This window comes from Magnolia sinica, chromosome 7 (assembly GCF_029962835.1).
Source record: "Magnolia sinica isolate HGM2019 chromosome 7, MsV1, whole genome shotgun sequence".
Taxonomy (NCBI): Eukaryota; Viridiplantae; Streptophyta; class Magnoliopsida; order Magnoliales; family Magnoliaceae; genus Magnolia; species Magnolia sinica.
In genome coordinates, this window is record NC_080579.1 from 21,553,044 (window position 1) to 21,570,678 (window position 17,635).

At 38.3% G+C, this 17,635-nt stretch overlaps 1 pseudogene; it reads right to left on the minus strand.

The window, feature by feature from the left end:
* Positions 1-850: 850 nt before the first annotated feature.
* LOC131251191 (pentatricopeptide repeat-containing protein At5g15010, mitochondrial-like) lies at positions 851-2,668 on the minus strand (annotated as a pseudogene).
* Positions 2,669-17,635: the final 14,967 nt, after the last annotated feature.

Here is a 17,635-nt window from a genome sequence, read left to right on the forward strand (position 1 = left end):
ATTGATTATGAATGCATCACACAAAACATCTAGAGATAATGTCCTCAACAACATTGTCAATTTCAGAGGTGCCCACTGCTCATTAGATGGTTCTTGGGTCTTCACGTCCTCTAAACACATTAAGCCAGCTCAAAAAGGCTAAGATTCCTCAGAAACAGATCAGCATGCATAACCCACTAATTAATCAAAAGAACAAAAGGGTGTCATTGGTTTGGCCATCGCTCCATAGCTTAAAAATCTCCACTCCATACATCAAAGAATAAAATCCAAGGATTAAAATGCTTCTTGTTTCCATCATGGTAGAAAATCCCATCTGCTACTCACACAAGCGTTCTTTTTTTTTTTTTTTTCCTCTCCTTTTTTTCTTTTTTTTTTTTTTGAAGGATTACTCACACAAGCAACCAATTCCTAATGCTTGTGAAACTAAATGGAAGCCCTTCAGTGGCAGCTGTATGGTGGAAAACTTTTCTTTGTTTATCTGATGTTATGTGTGGCTTAGATTTCTTCTTGGAAATCTCAGGTACCAAAAATCTTCTCTCCACAAGCAACATGCCCAAACTCAGTCACATGTTCATGATTATGACGTAAAGGAATTAGGCAGGCAAAATACGAATTATTAGCTATTTGAACCATACCAAGAAACAAAAGTACAAGCAAGCGGGCATTTTCAAATCCAAGAGCTTTAGATGAGTGCAGCTGTCAGCTGTCCTAACGTACATATATATATATATATATATATATATATATATATATATATATATATATATTTTCATGATTATGACGTAAAGGAATTAGGCAGGCAAAATACGAATTATTAGCTATTTGAACCATACCAAGAAACAAAAGTACAAGCAAGCGGGCATTTTCAAATCCAAGAGCTTTAGATGAGTGCAGCTGTCAGCTGTCCTAACGTACATAAGCAGCTATATATATATATATATATACCACGTGCAATCTCCATGGGAGAATAGTACCGAAAAGTGTTCGCCAAGTGAAAGAGTCCAGGGGCTATATGATTCTAGTACTGCAGAATTTCCGTTGAGTGTTATGAGATCCTAAGCTACCAAAGAGAAACCTCTCTCTCTCTTGTTACACTTCTTGTTTCGGGTTTGCGAAAATCTCTGTTTGCGCCAACAGTATTAGAGGTTCCTCTGGTGTTCTTTCTAAATGTACAATGATCCTCTTTGTTTCCTTCCAAATCTAAAATCTGAGGCATTGCGGTTTCTTTCCCAGAGACCCAAGCCTTGAGCATCTCATCCGTCTTCGGTTCTGGGGAAAAGCCTTTCATCTCCATTTCTTCATAATACTTACTGGCTTCATCCAATTTCCCATTGAGAAAGAGCCCATGGATCAAGACTATATACAAGCTCCGATCCGGGCTCAGTCCTTTCTTGCCCATCTCATTCCATAACTTGAAGATATTGTCATGCTGCCGCCACAGACAAAATTTCCAGATCAACATGATATAAGTATCATTGGTGGGGCAGCACCCCGTCTCTTCCATTTTGTCCAAGAGCTCAAAAACCTCTTCTGCGGTCCTCAGAATAGCACAGAATGCATGGTAAGATCTGACCAAAGGGGAGAGGCCCTTCCCCAGCATTTCATCAAACATAGCCCGTGCATCATCCACCCGGCGAGCTTTACAGAGAGGTTTCATCGGCGAATTGGAAGTAACTGCATTAGGGATGCAACCATTCCTTGCCATTGTCTTCATGAGATTGACAGCCTCTGTCAAGCAGTTTCCCTTTGCGAGAGCATAGACAACTGCATTATAAACGTTCCTATCTGGGGTGATACCCAGCTCCTTCATTTCATCAAACAGCTTCAGAACATCACGATGACTACTGACATTTGAGTAGCAGGAGACCATACTCCCATACGAGAAAGCATCATGGGCAATGTCTCTCTTCCCCATGTCCCACCAAAACCTTTTCGCCACTGCAAATTAACCATCATATTGCACCATCCATTGAGAACAATGTTGAAGCTCTTGTTATCAAATGGGAACACATTCTCCTTACACAAGCAAATGCTCGGCATCTTGAACATTCTTATAGCAGCAGAGGGCGCATAGAAGGTCTTGGAATTCCTCAACTCCAATCCTAAACCCAAACCTTTTGAATGCGAAGAAAGAGTCAATCGTCTTCCTGACTTCATGCACTGTGCAGTATCTCCTGATCATGATCAAGAGTGTCTGATTAACTGGAGACAGGCCATCCTTCCACCCTCTCATCTCATCAATCAAGGCCCACACCGTGTCAAGCTTCCTCATCTTCCCCAGGATCGAAATCATCGAATGGTATTCACAGACACATGCGCATAGCTCGGCTGCTTCCCCGCCCACAGGAAGAAGGTAAACGCTGCTTCCCAATCATTTCCGACTCGAGAAAGGACCTGCGCAACCAATTCCAGTGAAGCAGGCACACTGCATCCCCCCAGCTTGTGCTTCACCTCAGCAGCACACGTCCAAAATCACTAGAAAACCCAGAAACATCTCGACATTTTGAATCAGACCTTCATCTTTTATACCCAACTGTGATAATTCAAGACCATCGCCATCCTCATCATCACCATCGGCATCAAAGTCATTATCATCATCTTCACCATCAACCAAGTGAGTACTTGAAAATCTATATGTAGTGATGGAGGAAGAAAGAAGGGATTCGAAAAATCAGAAATAAGACGACCCATTTGAGTTTTATTGCCGAAGTACATCGATTCAGCAAAACCACTTAGAGTTCATGAATTGGGTCAGTTTAAATCTCAGTGAAGTGAAACTGGTTTGAATAAGAGAACAGAAAATCCAATGGTTTGATCTTCTTCCGAAATTCCACATCGTTAAGGGTTTTGAAGAGGAAAATCTCTACTTGCATACCATCTGACTGTGAAAATGATGGAATGAAGAAAAGGAGATTGCTTGGATAGATTTCGTACTTGCAGAGAAATTGTCCATATGTTTTTCTTGGATATTTGAAACTGAGAGTGAACTGAAGACTCTGCTTGTCTCAGAGAAGGGAAAAGCTGATGTTTCGCCACTGCCATTTTAAAACGGTAACCAGAAGTAATAGAGGAAGAGCATGCTAAGACCACGCATGTGTGTAAGGCAGTTCACGTGCACGCCACCTACGGGCACATATGTACAAGATCTAATCCACCTATCATGAGGGTCCCACTAGTTTGATGTCCTGGCCCAAGAATCAGGTCCGTCCATTAATCAGGTAAATGTAAACCACAGGTAAAAACAAAGCATATGTCCAATTTTTCCTGAGCCACCCGCCCACCCATAGCTAATATCATGGCCCACCTAATGAGCGGACCAACCTGATTTTTGTTCAAGAGCATCCAAACAGACAGATACCCAGTAGAACATTTTGCCAATCTGCCGAGCTAGCACATGTGATCGCCATTAGATGGCCAGGTTTATATATCGTGTGGATTTGGGGGTGTTTGGATACCAAGAATCCAGAACGCTGTAGGAAAAACTTCTCTCCGTATCTGATGACATAGGTACAATGTTTGGCTATTGACCCTAACACCAGCCAGCTAGCTGGTGTCAAAGCTATGAGGGCCCCAACATGATGTATGTGTTTTATCCACGCTGTCCATCCATTTTGTCAGCTCATTTTACAGTATGACCCAAAAATGAGGCACATCCAAATCTCAGGTGGACCACACCACAGGAAAACAGTGGGGATTGAATGTCCACCATTAAAAACTTCCTAGGGCCCACTGTAATATTTATTTGCCATCCAATCTGTTGATAAGGTCATTCAGACCTGGATGAAGGGAAAACACAAATATCATCTTGATCCAAAACTTCTGTGGCCCCTAAAAAGTTTTCAACAGTAAGCATTCAATCCCCATTGTTTCCTGTGATGTGGTCCATCTGAGATTTGAATCTGCCTCATTTTTGGGTACATGCCCGGCTTTGGATAAAACACATACATCATGGTGGGCCCATAGAGCTTTGACACTAGCTAGCTGGCTAGTGTTGGGGTCACTAGCCAAATAGAGTCCCAAAGAAATCGATTCCAATGTTTATTTTCCACACTTCATTTTAAGAAAATGTTTAAAGGTCAACTGCCAATGGGAAAAGTCATTTCTCATGACCTAGGAAATACTCGTGGATTAACTTTATAGAAAGAAATAAATTCACTCATCTTTGAAGAAAAGTATAAAAGTGACAATCAATTTCCATTGCATTTTATAATACAATAAGCAGCTAAATATAATTTCTAACCATTTTTCAACTTCACAATTAGCAAATCTCTATAAAATTTGGATCTTGTATTCAAGAAAATAAATAAGTAGAAGAATCTAAATTCCAAATGAACAAATTCAAATTCGACAAAGATCTCCCTAATTCTCAAAGAATTAGGGGCAAAGGGATTGTTCGAGAAAGATCTCTTGTTCTTGTTATATTATAAGATCATATTTAATCCGCATATTTTGGTAAAAGGAATAATCTTTTCCAAGGCTGTCCATTGATTTACTTAGCTCACACTTGTGTTCTAACTCCTTGTTAGACAACAATGAATCGAACCACTAATTTTCCCTAGAGCTTTCCTAACCTATTTGAAAATACAATAGATGGTGGACCGTTGAGTAACGTGTAAGAACCTATCCTTGGAAGGGATCAACAACTCAAAACAGCTGCTAATACCCTGTACGCTGAGGAGCAAAAGGAGGAATCCATCCAAGGAGGAGCCCGCATCTAAGTCAGTTTGGATCAGTTGAAGCCAAACATGCCTACTACAAAATGGGCCAAGAATTCAGACCCACGCTCAACCCTTGACCCGGTGGGTGTGACCAACCCCACCAACTTAAAATTCATCAAGCCCAGGCCCGAGCAAACTCGACCCATATAATTGTCATTGAGTCAAGCTCAACAACCCAACCCGACCAAGCATAACCCAACTCAAAAGTTTGAAAGCAGAAGCTACAAGTATGACCAGCTCAGCCCAATTAATGGAAAATGCATACATATGTACGCAACTGTACAATCTATTCTGCTTCATATTTGGGTCAAACTGAGTCATCTAAAACAGCGCATTCAGGTCATCTAACTCAGCCATTTGATAACTCATTTTGACATTGGTTAGGCAGCTGATTATAAAGCGTTTAACAATTCACCATCTAAATGTGGATCCTACCTAAATTGCTAGGAGAGAGAAAGAGAATCAGCAGTGTATTAGGGCATATGACAAATAAACTAGAAAAGATTCAACTGGGATGAGCCATATCAATCTACAAAGAAAAAGCATGAGAAGGATGAGCCACACCAATCTGCACCATGGTTTTCAGACCTGGTAACATGTCCTCACTCATTCCGCGGGTTGAGTTGTGACTCGCCTGAGTCAGGGGAGACTCAGCATGACTCGTCTAAGGGAGAAGGTCCTGACAGAGTCTGACCCACAATCCACACCGCTCTAAATAGTATGCACGGTCCTTGTGCAATGGTTAATACAGTTAACCAGTGGGGTCAGCTACATATGTGCCACAATGCAATATCTCGGTTTTACAATGATCCCAAAAAACCTATCTTTCGCGGTCTTTTGAGCGGTCAAAACCATGGTGTGACGCAAAAGAAAAAAATGGTCTGAAAACCCTGAGGCCTGAGCAAACAAGGACTCATCCAGGCTCCAAATAAATTCTTCGGCCCTTGGAACTCAGATTTGAGGTATACTCTACCTTGCCCTCTTTCATAGTATAATCTATTCTCTATTCTTCTCACATCAAACATAACAAACATATATTAATGATCTAAATCTGTAAATTTCTATTAGGGTGCTACTTCCCAGGCTTTTCTTCTCCACAGTTGAAGCCCAGTCAGACTAACCTGCTACCCTTTCGAAACTAATGTATCACTGGATATGTGTAGTGTGGAAGAAAGAGCAAAATAGGAGGGGAAATAAATAAATAAATAAAAATAAAAAACAGTACTTCCACCATATAATGATAATGTGAGATTCTTTTCTAGCTCACAAAGAATCTGCTGAAGGTGATGGCAACATCATTAGCAATTCATTCTACAAATGTATATATATACATATATGATATGTGTAACATGTTCTTTTTGCATGGGTAAAAAAGAAAAGAAATAGAAGCAACGTAAACTCACAGCCCATGATTTCGAGAGGCACCATATCAGATTCAGCACATTTTTTGTACTTTCAACATGTAATATTCCTCTGTATTAAAGTGAAGATGCTGTTACAGTTTTTTTGTTTCAAGATGTGGGACGCTGCATCATCAATCCACCGTATTGGAGATGACCTGAACTGAGAGCAGCAATTCCACTAGCAGTCTGAACGTCAGTTTGCATTATCATCATGCATGTTTTTCACCCATTAATCTAATCCATTTTAATAACCAGCATGCATAACTTCATGCAGAGATTCCTCGTATTCTACTTCGATCACCTGTAGGGAGAATAAATGCAAATGAGGACAGATTGAATTGTTAGATTGACACTTCCGAATTCCTAAGCCTATTGCGATCTAAGTCACTGACCTTTTAATCTGACTACAAACTTATGGCAAAGAAAATTCTCAAATCCGAGTGGTTGTTTCATACCCAGACAGGCCTAGAAGTCTGTTGAGCTCTTGGTTGAGGAACTCTTCAAATCTAGATGACAGTTGCATGTCACCATGGCTTTTCAAGAAAGCTATTGAAATTATCAAACCAAACATGAGGAGCTTGTTGAGCACATTGATGCCCTCTATCAATGTGGCCATAAACTCTAGGTGAAGGAAATTCTCAAATGTTAGTGCACCGATTTATACACCTTATTTGTGGATCACGTGAGTCCATTGTATCATGCAGTCGGTTGAGCCCGTGGAAGCTAAAGACCGAAGACACAAGTGGAGGTGGAGCATCAAGGAGCAGGTAAATGTGGTGCCTTGGTGACTCTAACCCTTGACCCAAAACAACTCATTAAACCTCTAGATGATCTTAAACCTAGTAGGTAAACCTTTTATTGATTATCCCTTAAGCCATAGGAGCCTAAATTGACCATCCTTAGATTGGCTTTAGAGGTCCCATGTTGCTAGAAAAACTACACAATTTGAGCAATCTTCGGTCCCACCAAACTCACCATCGGTCCAACCGAAAACGGCTACAATAGGACAATGGGCTGGGACATAATTCTGGGTATTTCAGCTGCAACCAAGTGCTACCTTCGGTCTCACCGAAGACCACCTTCGGTACGACCGAAGATTAGTTGTTTCTGCCCGTTTTATGACCGTTGGAACTCGATTTCTTTATAAAGGAGATCCGGTCTTTGGGCATTTTTTAGGGGTTTTCGGTGCAATTGAAGCTTAGGTGAATCCTCAATCATATCCCACATCCTAAGCCTCATATTCCATGAGATTTTATTCATCTTCTTGAACTTTACCACTCTAATGAGGATTCCAACCTCAATGTTGAAGATGGACTTAATCCCCACCATTTTCTAAGGTTTAGACCCAACCACTATAGGTATATCCTTATCTAAATCCTCTAAAAAAACCCTTCTTAGAAAATCTCCTAGGCATTACAACTTTCCATTAGTTATAGAAGATTTTACCTAACCTCCCATCACCTTGGTCACCACATTGTAGCATCGCATGCAAGGTGTTTGATATTCAAGCTGAAATAATGGCAACGCATCGGCATCATGATTGGGGGAGCAAAAGGGGAGCTGATTGAATCACGGAAGAGCATCGATCAAGCAACCAAGACGGCGCATCAACGGTACTCAATTCAACAAGTATCATTGAGTGAGTCCATACTCTTTTTCCTCGTGTAGGATTGAGAGTAAGAGTTTGTGACCCAAACTCGACAGGTTCTTGTGTAAAACCTAGGCTCTTGCATAAGACGTAGGCTCTTACGTAGGGTCAAATTCACAGGACACGTATGTGTACGTGTTAGTCTTCGTGAGAGCCTTTAGCAAGAGTAAATGTAAGTCATTGAACTTGGACCGAGGTTGTTAGTTAACCGATAAAAAACCAACTTAAGTCTCTTACGGGAGCCTTCGGCGGGAATGTACGTCAGTGGGTTCTTGTATAGGACCGAGGTTTGTGGCGAGCCTATAGAAAACCACGTAGAGTCTCTTGCGGAAGCCGATCCTTGTGCAGGATTGTAAAGGTTAAAGGAACCTGATTTAAAACCTTCAATAGTGAAATCTAGTACACTCATGGGTTGAGTGCGTCCGCCAAGAGTGGAATAGAGAAATCGAACCACTATACATGCTTGTGTTTAGGATTGTCTTTTGAGAACTTGTTTAATTATGTCTATGTGATGAATACTTAATTATATGTATGCATGATCAAATCAATGCTAAGAGTTGATAGGTAGCACATGCACACTATCATTTATAGACTAATTGCTTGAATGACATATCATTTGTAGTCTATGTGATTGGACACTCTAATCGCTTGGAGGCCTTAGAGTTAATTGCCTTAGTTAGTTTAATTTACATATTAGTTTAAGTAGGCAGTTATGTTAAAAAGGCATAATTTTTATTGGTCCTAATCCCCCCCCCCCCCCCCCCGACATATCCATCATTCCTTAGCTCTGCCAAGCTTCCGCACAGAGCCCATGGGCTCACCACATGCAATTTCATCAAATTCATGTGGTTTTCTGCTTTTAGAATTCTCTTTTAGGACACCTTATTTTTCAAGAAAGCAACTCAATGTATCAAACCAGATATTAGGAGACTGCTGAGACCATGGGGCTCTCCTTCAATCTAACCGACAACAAACACCAGATTCAAAAAATTCAAAAATCCACGTGGTTGGCATATGTTCCTTCTTGTAGTCTTCTTTTTTCAAGATCCCACTTACAATGATTCATATGCCTATAGCCATCACCCAACATTTTGATGTAGCCATAGCCACCAACCTTAAACATACCCATTTGGGTGTAACACCATAAATGTACCATATCATGAGTGACATCATTAAGTCGTGAACAAGCTTATCTCAAATTTGACACTAGACAAGACTAATGATCCAATAATCGGAATAGCAGCTTATCTTGGGCCTTGTTTGAAAATCATGAATTCCATGCCAAACAACGGAAAAGGAAAAGGGTTTTCCATTTATGTGACAGTTTGTTTGGATGGCAAAGAAAATGTGGATTCTACCGAGCAATCATTACACTTTACCATAATTTAAATTCTTTGAAGAAGAAATTGGATGCATATTGTGAGAGGAATATGGGATTTGCACTTGCTATCCAAACGACAACTCAAAAAATGGAATTCATGTTTCAATAGTTCCCATGAAAATCATCATTGGTTAATTAGTCTTTTCCTTTCTTTTTCCTTCGATTTCATGTATCCAAACATGGGCCTATTTAAATAGTAGGAAAAGAAAAGAAACCAAAACTATAATGATTTCCCAATAATGATTTCTCAAGATTTCCATGAAATATGGATTCCCATGGATTTCATTTTGAGGAGCTTGTTTGGATAGAAAGTGAAAATTTGATTGAGCTCTCACAATGGTTACCTTGTATCTTGTGCGTGAGAATTTGACTATAGTGTTTGAGTAATGATTGATCTTTGAATTCCAGTACTTCTTTGCTAGCCAAACATTGTAAAACATCCCATTACATGAGAGGTCATCCATTTTCTTTTCTTTTCCTTTTCCACTATCCAAACAGGCCCTTAGGGAATTCTATAAGAACTAAGGAGCTCTAAAGAGTTTACTGTTGAGGAAGACCACATGTCGATACATAGTAACCCACTTTATTTACTGAAAGAAAAATGTTGTTATGGGAATCACAACTAATTATGGAATTAGCTAAGTGACATCCGATACATTTCTTCCGTCTTGTGGAAATATGTGCTCCCACCGAACCATCTGTGGATTCGTATGTAGACATGCGAGCACACTGACAAATAGACCTGACTGTTTGAGAACCAAGTTGTTTCAATAATTCCAAGTCACTCTTTCACCACACGTTTATCTCAGTACGCGTACCTAACACTTGCTTATTTAAATGCCTTAGACAGCCCAGCATAAATAAATGTGCCCATTTTTATATCAGAAAATGAGGTAAATTGTCACAATTATTTTATTTTCCTGGAATATATACACACACACACACACACACACACACACACACACACTGACAGCTTTCAATCAGCTCATGCATTGTCCAACCTTGGGTCTTCGTGTTGAGGAACCAGCATTCCCAACGGGGAAAAATATCAGCTAATTTTAAAATTCATTACAGAACCAACAAAAGATAGAACGCTCTGTTACCCCAGATGGGGATACTGATACAAACTCTGATAGAGGAACAAGCATGTGAATCTTCATTTCTGAAAATCTAGGTTACAGATACAAGTATTCCATTCCTAACATGCTAGTCATTTTTGTGTTTTCTACTTGAAACTTTTTATTATTTTACAAACTTTCAGTTTTATTACGAAAGGTACGTTCTTTTTGTCATCATTCCGTCACACATGTGGCTGAGATCCATTTAGAGAAGGATTCTAATGGGCAATATGATGCAGGCCCATAACCCACCTAGGCCCACAACCCACCATAGGGCCCAACATGTGTTGATTTTGGGCTGTTTATTTATAAATTGGAGACTAAATATCAAGATTTAAAATTTTTTTATTTCTGAAAAATATGGAGGCTGATTTAAAGATGTGATTGAAGATACGTGGAAATTAATTAAAGATATAGGGGCTAATTTGAAGATATGATTGAAGAGTTGGACAATTATTTCTTAAATTTGCTTCCACGATTATTAGGCTTTTACTATCTTAGGTATATTAGATTGATTTAAAATTAACTATAATTGAGTTGAAATCAATCTCTTAGATTGTGAAACGTGACAAAGAAGCCAGAATTGAAGTAGAAATTCCGAGAACAATAAAGAGATCCACGAAGTCCAAAGAAAAGTTGACATGTGAAGTGATCGATACATTAATATTGAACCTACGTTTGACTTCACCAATGGATCAATTGATGGATCCACTGATAGAGGCAATCACACTGATAGACATGCAAGTCAGCTTCAACACTCAAATCAAAGCACTTCTGCAAAAGACGACTGTGGCAAGCAAAATGAGGAAAATGTTCTAGGATCCATGGAGAATTTTAAAGTTATAACAAACAAGTTGGCACCCACAAAAGCACGAGGGAAAGAGGCATCATCTACACCAACAAAGGTTATGCCAAGCCAACACTTAGGGTTGCACCTTGCACCATCAGCTTCCACTAAAGAAGAAGAAGATTCATCATAGAGGTAGTACAAGTCTAAAGGCTGAGACTGGTTTCCAACTAAAAAATGAGTTCCTTCAAAGCCGGGAAGAATTGATGCAAGCCCACAGCCCACATAGGCACATGACCCACCGTAGAGCCCAACACGTGCTGAATTTGGATTGTTTATTTATAAATTTGGGGCCTAAATATCAAATTTGTCAATTTACTATTTATGAAAATAGTAGGACTGATTTAAAATTGTAATTGAACATATGAAGAGATGCGATTGAAGATATAAAGGCTAGTTTGAATATGTGATTGAAGATTTGGAGGATTATTGCTTAGATTTGATTTTATTATTATTAAGATTGATTTGAAATCAATTATTATTGATTTGAAATGAATCTCTTAGTTTGGGGGATTCTCCTGAAAATTCATTTAGGGTCTATGTTGAGGGTCAAATATTGCATATTGGACCCCATTTATTACTTGGTTTTATGAACATGATAATGTTTAATGTTCTATTTTGCTCATGTTTGTGTTGCAAGGTGAATTTAAGAGCTTGGATTGAAAATGGTGTTAAAAGCATGGATTTGATGCTCAAGAATCACCAAGGCAAGGGATGGATCTTAGAAGGCCAAGATTGAAGAATTCACATGCTAAAGATCCAAGAAAACCAAGTGAGGAATGAAGAGAATCAAATATTTGAAGTGAAGAAAATGAATCCTGAAATTGTCCTGAAAACAAACATATTCCTGAAAGTGTCCCGAAGAAGCATATTCTGAAACTCTGGGTCATTCTGTGAAATTGTGCAGAGTAAAGCCTGTTTTGGGAAACTGCTTAAATTTGAGGCGATTTGTAGAATTTTCCAACTAAGTGCGAAAGTTGGAGTTCCACAACTATAAATAGGACTCCCTAGGATGTTCCTATGCATCTTTTAGGGTTTGTAGAGTGGAGCAAAAGCATGGAGAAGCCGTCGCCAAGAGTTTTTCTTCTCTTTCCTTAGTTGTTTTTATGTTTTTCTTAAGAGATTCTAGTTCAATCATGTCTATGGTTGGCTAAACCTCTTAGCTAGGGCTAAGAGGTGAAGCTTATAGCATGATGGAATGTTTTCTATTGCTTTAATTCATGTTTAAGTGAACTATCTTTAATTCTAGTTTGATTATAAGAAATACTTTCAGTTTTTAATGGTTTGTTGTGACTTAAATTACAATAGATCTACGATAGCTTTGAGTATGTTCTTTTCATGTATTGAGATTGTGAAATTAGGAAATCCCGTTGTTCACCATCATCCCATCGGCATGGTTGAGTGATGGAATCCTTCTAATCTTCATGATTCTCTTATGATTGGTTGTGGGATTGGTAAATCCTGTTGTTTGCCTTGTCTCATGGGCATAGTTTTGTGATGGAATTACTTCCAATTCTCACACCTTTCATCCATTGAGCATTAGGTCAAAGGAAGTTCAGATTTGGTTTTACTGAGATATCTTCCAATTGGATAAGATGGGACTCTGATTCCAGTTGCGTCATTAAATCAAGCATAGATCTCCCTGATCTCTACAAGTGGATCCTTGGAAACCCTAGTATCCCACCTTTGAATTTACAAGTTTTAGTTAAATAATTCACAATTACTCTCTCAATCAATTCAGTTTTAGATAAACATCTTCTTCTAGTTCTAGTTCTAGTTACTTTCGGAATACTTACAAGTTTCAGTCCCTGTGGATTCGACCTCGGTCTCATCGAGATTATTACTACATCGCAACCCTACACTTGGGGTTGTGAACAGTCTATAAAAGGAGGGGTGGTGTAGAAGGTAGGCATTTCAGTATTTTCTATGGCATTCCAATATTTTCTAAGTGTGAGTTCTCTCACTTTATACCGGAATTGAAGATGCATTAACCCATGAGACTCGATACGGTTGAGGGTGAGGAACGACTAGCATACGTAAGCGGTCCACGGTGCAAGTAGATACCACATTGATGCAACTGTCACTATCAATGATTATGTTGCAGTTTTTGCCACTACAGTTGGCATAAGTGTGGAAAATTGAATTCCTGCACCAATCATCACTTTCTACAATTTGGCTTAAAGCGTGGCTAATAATTGCAAGTGGCACAGTCTCAACTCTTTCAATTTGATCATCAGCTTGTGATTGGACATCTTCCCCAGCAGGGTGTCTCGTATCCGTTACGATACGGGCGTATCGGCCGATACGTATCGGTAACGGCCCTGGCCGTTACGCGATATGGGGTCATAACGGTCCCCCCGCGATTTTGTAGCCGTAACGGCCGTTACTGCCCTGTAATGATCAAAAAATGGCCTCTTTTTTTTGCTTTTTAAGGTCTTTTTTTAAACTTCTTTCTTCTAAACTCTTCCTAAATCATTCTATTGCTATTTTCGACCACTCTTAGCTTGATATTACAAATAAAAACAACTTATATTAAGGATTTTCTTGATTCGAAGCTCTGTGGGTCATTTTCCAGAAATTCCTCAAAAATAGGTATTTATACTTTTTATTCAATGTTTTGTTGTTTTAATGGTAGAATATGATGTGTTAATCATAATAAAAGATATTAATGTCCATTTTACAGATTGTTGTTATCATTTTATATTTTTTTTATAATTTTTTTCTATTTATGCACTAATTTCGGCCTCTTTTTTTTTAATTCGAAAAATTATTTTTTTATTGAATGTTTTGATGTTTTAATGGTAGAATATGATGTGTTAATCATAGTAGAACATGTTAATGTTTATTTTATAGATTGTTATTGTCATTTTATATTTTTTTATGAATTATGAAAAATAATTGCAAACACTTACACATGTAAGATATTTTCATATTAAATTCATTCTAATATATCTATCATTGATAGTAGATAGTTAGAAAATTAAATATATAAGTTTTGCAGTCAAATCCAGGTTGTCTGGTTCATAAATTCATCAGACAGTCCGATACAACTTCTCACCAAATAGTGAACCATTATACCACCATAAACACGTTCCAAATTATAAATGAATGCATATTTGGAATGCTTAGAATATTCCAAATTTAATCCATATTTTTTCATATTTTTTTGGCAAAAAAATTTTTTGCACCGTTATAGGCCGTTACGCCCCTGTATTGCCGTTACGCCCCCATATCCGTATCGGTATTGGAGGGCACCGTTACGCCAACCGATACCGATATGGGATACCTTGTTCCCAAGTGTCGAGGTTCGCCTAAAGGGAGGCATCAAGCCGATTGATACGCGCATTGGTCACAATCAATTGAGTCGCGGTGGTTTTATTGTGCGCTTCAATAGCCGTCAGACGATTGTTGATAGCGTTAAGGGCCTCGACAATCTGTTCTAGATTCATAGTGGGATGTAGGCCAAAACCACGTCCTGAACAAGTAGGCATACACAAGGACACTTTGAAAGGAAACCCTGGATCCTAGGACAATGTGATGACAATGATAGTACTAACCTAGAGATCACGTTAGACATAGTAACCAGAAAATTCAGCAAGTCGCTATCCTCAAATCTTATGTTGAAAATTCAGCAAGATAGTAATCCGAGGGTGCCAAGCTGAAAATTCAACACGGGTGTAATCGAAAATTACAAGCTGAAAATTCAGCAATGTGATAACCTGAAATTACTATGCTAAAATTTCAGCAATGGTATAAGTGGAACCGTGAACTGAAAATTCAACAATAAAATACTCCAACAAAAATTCAGCAATATGATCCTATATGAAATCTATACTCTACTAACCCTAGATGTGACTCTAACCTATATGCAACACAAAAATCTTATGCTAAACCTATTCTCTGATACCAAATTTGATACAGGACACATGATTTAATGCTAGCATGCAACGTGGAGATTATGAAAGAGTCCATAAAGTAATTCAATTAACAAAAGATGCTAATCCACCAAGTAATTAAGAGTAAACAATAGGCAATAAAATCTAATTTAACCTAAATCACATGCTTGCATACTAAGGAATCACATAAATCAATTAAAACCATTGTTTTAAGTATCGACGATATCGGCCAATATATCCCACGATATATCTTGTATCTCACCTGTACGATACAAAACACACGAGTAGTGGGATATATCCCACATGTTCGATATGGTGAGGATTTTCGATCATTTTTTCTGTTAATCATGTTAAATCAGTGTCAAATTGTTACAAATCCATGATTTTTCATGTTCTAATCATGTTAAATCAATGTCAAATTGTTACAAATCCATGATTTTTCATGTTCTAATCATGTTAAATCAGTGTCAAATTGTTACAAATCCATGATTTTTCATAGAACATGAAAAATCATGAATTGGGAGCTTCAATTTCGAGATTTGGAGATGGGCCAAGTTGCAGAAAATTGAAAAAATTAATTAAAAAAATTCCAATTTCCTGCAAATCGGTTGCAATATTTGTGTTCAAACATAAAATCAAACATGTATGTAACCTGATCTAGTGTTCTTCTTTTGCTTTTGAATGTATTGTTTGTGTTTCCACATGTCTTCTTACATTTATAAATTATATGAATAGACTTTCAATATATTTGCATCAACTCAGTTAAACAACGCATAGATTAGGACCCCATACAACGAAGCCTGTTATGTGCACTTGTTTTTTGTAATGTTTTGATTTTTAAATATGTATTTGTGTCATTTTTAACAATCACAAAAGTTTCATTGAAAAATTCGACCAATTTCCTATTTTTTTCCCCATGTTTCCAACAACAATGATACATTTCGCGCTACAACCGATATATCCCATGCGATAACTAATACGTATCCGTATCCCAATGGTGCGATACGTAACGTGATACCGATATTTCGAACACTGATTAAAACTAGGCCCGATGGAAGAATAGAACTTCCAATTTAGCATAGGCACATTCTACACTCAAGGGACAGATTTGTAGGTTTTATGATTAGGATTAGGAATGAGAAAATCTGAAATTTGAAAAATTAGGATTCATGTGAATTGGGAATTTTAGAATTAGGGCTTTTAGAAATTGGAAAAAATAGGAAATTGAGGATCTAGGGTTTAGGATAGGATTATGGATGGAAAATTAAGAGGTTTTTATGGGGGAAGCAAGGGAAAATCAAAGGATTGAGCGGTTGTCCATGCGGTTAGCCTAGGGGCTCATACGTGTGGGTCGTTGGCTAGGCTTTTTGGGTCCTCAACGGTTGATTTCGGTTGGGGTTAAAGTTGGATGATGAGAAGTTACAGAAAAATATGATTTGGATGGTCTTGGATAGGAAGGGAAGAAAAGAAATGAAGTTCTTGAAAAAATACCTCTTTAGGATAGAAATGAAGAGAGAATGAAGATGATAGATAGAGACCCCGCACCTCCGTTGAATGGGAAATGGAATCACACCACACCCAAGCTCCAAATCACATGTAGTATTCTTCAAATCACATGAAAAAATCAAAAAGCAAACACAGCTTTTTTTTCAAAATAATGGCATTAGGGCTTCACACACCTATCTTTCTCTTTTACAATCTCAAAAAAGACCGTCTACAAAAAGACGCTCTCAGATAAGATTCTCAACATAAAGACGTTTAATAAATTAAAATTTATTCATAACTCCCTAATCTCCACACAAATATAAGGTATACCAAAAACAACGAAGCATGTAAACAATCTAGACAACTAAACTGTTTCGTGGCCCATGTGGGTCCACAATCAAGATGTGATGATCCAACGGTCCGATCATCATGTCCACGGTTTGAAGTGTCTATCAAGCTCCTGTATGCAAGCCACGTGCATCTTCCCAGTGTAGGCTCTTCAAAGATGCATGAACATGCACGTGGGGTCTTTAACGTAGCTAAGAATGTGAATTAGGTAAAGCGAGCCCCATGTAATGGCCGTCTAACCATAAGGATGGTGCCCATATGTCCTCATCAATTCCTCCTTTGGTATGGTGCCCATATGTCCTCATCAATTCCTCAAAAATATGGTGCCCATATGTCCTCATCAATTCCTCAAAAATAGATCAGCATGCATGACCCGCTAATTAATCAAATGAACAAAAGGGTGTAATTGGTTTGGCCATCACTCCATAGCTTAAAAAATCTTTGCTCCATACATCAAAGAATAACTTCAAGGATTAAAACTCTTCTTGTTTCCTGAATTCTACAAACTGGCTTCTTTCCTTCATGGAAGACAACAATAAAATCCCATCTGCTACTCACACAATCACTTTTTTTCTTTATTTAAGGATTACTCAAACAAGCATTCAATTCCTAATGCACAAAACTAAATGGAAGCCCTGCAATGGCAGCTGTATGGTGGAAAACTTTTCTTAGTTTATCTGATGTTGTGTGTGGCTTTGATTTCTTCTTGGAAATATCAGGTTCAACAAATCTTCTCTCTGCCAGTAATATGCCCAAACTCAGTCACATGTTCATATTACAACATAAAGGAA